The sequence below is a fragment of the Mesitornis unicolor genome, unplaced genomic scaffold, assembly GCF_000695765.1.
Source record: "Mesitornis unicolor isolate BGI_N332 unplaced genomic scaffold, ASM69576v1 scaffold47938, whole genome shotgun sequence".
Taxonomy (NCBI): domain Eukaryota; kingdom Metazoa; phylum Chordata; class Aves; order Mesitornithiformes; family Mesitornithidae; genus Mesitornis; species Mesitornis unicolor.
Window position 1 is genome coordinate 34,416 of NW_010203439.1, and position 4,087 is coordinate 38,502.

The 4,087-nt window shown below is 42.1% G+C and overlaps 1 protein-coding gene across 1 annotated transcript in view; it reads right to left on the reverse strand.

Moving 5' to 3' along the window:
- Positions 1-3,114, reverse strand: part of SPATA13 (spermatogenesis associated 13) — a 19,586-nt gene extending 16,472 nt beyond the window's left edge. Inside the window, exon 1 of the mRNA XM_010190700.1 lies at positions 3,080-3,114. The gene's annotated coding sequence lies outside the window, so the exon portion shown is untranslated. The remainder of the gene's footprint in view (positions 1-3,079) is intronic.
- Between the last annotated feature and the right edge of the window lie 973 nt (positions 3,115-4,087).

The window sequence follows — 4,087 nt, forward strand, 5'->3', positions numbered from 1 at the left end:
ATTCAAACTACAAACTTAACTGCTCCTGAAAACAGGGAATAAAGCAGGAGAGCACCCCAACAGTATGGCTTTCACTGGGACTGATGCAGCCAGAACACCACATCATTCACTTGCCATGGGCCAGCATTTACCACCCTTACACCTGCATCGTTCTGCAGGGAAACAAGATCAGTTTGTGCACTGGAAGCAAAGGCAGGAGCTGCTCCCATCAGCAAACCCTGCTGCAACCTGCACTTGTACACAGCACTACATTTACAGTTTGGAAAGCTCCATAATCCTGATGGCTCATTCTTTACGTGCAAACAGCGCTGCTCAGCTGAGCCTGTCCTTTAACTAAGGACTGCCTTCACCAGGGACATGCTCACAAAACCCCAGAGGCATTTCTGCACACAGCGACCTCTCAACACCCACTGAAATCACATGGTTTCCCCTAACGCTGCCTCATGCAGAGAAGGAAAGGCCAAACATCACCCTGCAATATTAATGCCATCTTCCTACAGAAATCCAGGCTGTGCAGCACTGCACAGGAGACCGATAGGAATTATCTTCTGAAGCCCCAAACCCTATTATTTCGTGCTGCAAGGACACTTGCTGGATAGCACATAAAAACAAGTTACTACATACTGTAAGATGTTTATACACAGCCCCACACATTTTTTCTTGGCACAGATAATTAAAGAAAAAAACAAAGCCAGCAAAACAGAAGTGACACTGAAGTGCTAATGATCCTGGGACCTGCAAGTGAAGGCTTCACGCTTTTAATCCGCCAGAGGACAGGCCTCTGCTATGTCAAACCCCTACCTGCAGGGGAAACACAGCTGAACTGACAGAGGAAAAGCCCACACAGCTCTTTTAGAAGATACATTAAAAACGGTATCTAAAAAACAGTAATTTGGTTTTATTTTGCAGAACAGAATGGACTGTGTGCTTTTACCTGACTAACCCAGTGCTACCATGGGATGGTGCGTGGGGGGGGCACAACACAAATCTATTCTTTCTCCTCTGCACAGGCACATCTAGCAACTGTGCAGCCACAGACTGAACTACCACAAAAGCACTCATTTGGGGTGAGCGGGTTCATTTCCTTGCTGGATCAGCTGGGGACAGGAGGCGGCACAGGCTGTCCTTTGTAGTGGCAGTCCACAGTGACCCTGTCCAAACGCATGCCGAGCTGACTTACCCACCGCCACAGCATTCTGAAAAGCCTGTGGGCAGCACATACTAAAACACCTAAAACTAAAAGCTAGTTTACTCGCTTAAAGAAAATCCAGTTCTGGATACCTTCTGGTATCATAACACTCTCCACCCTGGGGCAGACCAAAGGTCCCCCCCACCCCCTGCTCTGACAGCAGCCAGTAGCAGATGCCCAGGAAGAATGTAAAAACAGATGAGGCATGTAATGACATTTTTCTGATGTTCTTTTCCTAGATTCCAGCTATCTGTAGATCAGAGTCAGATCCCTCCTGGGGCAGCAGGGATATCTTCTATGTTTAATGAACTGAATTTTTCAAATCACTTTCTGAATTTCCATAAACTTTTGGGATGTGAAATACTGTGTAGTAATTAGTTTTATAGTTTAATTTTATAGACTGTGAAAATGATCTTTTATTTTGAATTGCCATCTGATTATTTCATCTGGTGCCCTTTAGTTCTTACATTACTAGAAACGGTAACTTTTATCTGTTCATTTTTCCTATTCCAATCAGACTTTTATTCCCCTACTGTCCTTTTTCCAAGTTGCAGAACCCTAGCTGCATTAATCATTCCTCACACAGAGACAGAGTAGGTTTTCTTGTTCTTTTGCCTCTCTCTGTATCAACCCCTGTAAAAAATGCATTTTGAGGTGGAAAGGAATGGGGAGATGGCCCCCACACACCACACCAGTGGCACAATTGGTCGTTCTGTTTTGTTCTCTATTCTCTTCCTACAAATTCCTGCCCTTTTATTTACTGTTTTGACTGTTACTATGCAATGAATTGACACTTTAATTATCTGTTAGGATTGCAAGATCTCCTCCTGAATAGCAATATCCAGCTCAAAGTCCATTCTTCTGCAAGCACACCAGCCTCATGTTCCTCCATGTGCACTACCTTGCCTTTATCAACACCGAATTCACTTGCTGCCAGTGCAGTGCGTTGTGTCTTGGTATTGTGAAATCCTTCTGCAGCTCTGTTCAAGCAGCTTGTGCTTTTACTACCATGAACAATTTAGCACACAACCAGGAATTATCATTTCATTCTGTACCTCTCTTCCCACATTGTTTGTGAAGCCACTGAACATCTGACTACAGTTGTGACCTCTCTCCTTAAGAAAACTGATCACTTTCCTCCTCTCTGTTACTTAGTGCTTACTCCCTTGTTAAAGCATGGGAGGATCCTGAATCCTATCCCAGGACTCTATTAAGAGAGATTTGTAAAAGACCTTGTCAGAGGCCTTTTGGAGATCTAGGTAGCCTATACCTACTGAACCCCTTGGTTCCATCCTCAGTGTTTTTTTTTCAGAAAACATAATCCGTTTGTGGGGCACAGCTTTCTTCTGCAAAGGACACATGAACTCTTCATCATAAGGGTCCACCAGTCTGTTGATGTTACTCTCTGTTCTACTTTTTGAGTCCTAAATACATTCTTTATATATTCTACGCACTATTATGTCAGACTCACTGGTTTATTGCTCACTGGATCCCTCCTGATACTTCTTTATAAATGGTTATCCCATCACTGCCTTCTTCCTTTTACTGAGGCAATTTTTAAGGAATTAATTCTATCTTGAGGCAGTAGCTCAGAAATTTCATTCTTAAATCCCTTTAGAAGTCTTGGTTCTGGCAATTTGTTACTATTCCTTTAGATACTCTAAAACTTTTACTGACATTTTGAGACAGATTCTTTTCTAATTTGAGCTCAGGTTTCATTTCTCAGTTACTTAAAAGGCTTACAAAGCTGTCTGGTAGTCTACAGGGTTCTCTTTTTTAAAAAGGACGTAGTTTAGATATCTTTAGCAAATAGTTTCTACATTCCTGTAGCTTTACATCAAAATTGCTAGAGATTTCGGGTTTTTTTCTATTTGGAAACAATTCAATAATCTGAAGGATGCCTTTTTTTTTTTCTTCTGATAAGATTCTTTCACCCTGTGTTTAATTTAATGACAGAACCGTCTTCTGGTGTTTCTAAATTCTGTTTTGACAGGTGATATCAGTTTGCTCTAAACATGTTAACATGCTGTCCTTGAACATTCTCCGTGCTGCCTGCAAGCATGCAACACCTTTTTCTGCTCCTTTAAATTCCTCTGTTACACAAATTACTTTTCACTTTTATCTACATTCCCTCTTCTAAATTAAAACACGTACTGTATTGCATTTTTTTACTCTTCTCATCCCAGCTCAGAGTGCATTACGAACACAGAGGGCAAGGTTCATGATCTGTCTGTATTTGGTCAATGAGGAGCACCCTATATTTTATTACCCGTTTCTTCCAGTCAAGGTCACCAAGCTTAGCTTCAAAGTGTACAGAGTCAGATGAGACACATCCCACCCTTACAGAGCGGCCCTTGAGTGTGATCCTGCATACACCTTAGGAACGGTTCAGGAATTGTTTCCCTTCCTGTAGGTCTTCTGATTGACTGCTCCAAGGAGTTATTTATGGTACACCTAAAACCAAAGCACTGTGCCCCATTACACTGCTTAAGCCACACAACAGCCATTTAAGTCTCCTTTTATGACTGTGCTTGCTGCCCTTGAAACTTCCCTGGCTTCCTTGGTTTGTCGCATTTACTGTGACCATCCTGGTGATCTCAGGTAGTTCACAATTTAATCCTGTCACTGTACTCTTTTGCATTTAGGCATGGCACTCCAGTCCACAGGTCCTCTGACGCTTGGTGATACAGTCAATTTATTTATCTGATTTGGCCCTTAGTTCTTCTTTAATACATTAGAGACCCTTTATCACTGGTAGAGTCTTTTCTGTTATTCCCATACGGCTTTCACAATGGTGATATGCTGGTTATGCTCCACTGGTTATCTTCCTTTGATCAAGTTTCTGGCATATGCCATCTAGCTTCTTTAAAAATATGTTTATTTCTCCACCTTACTTTT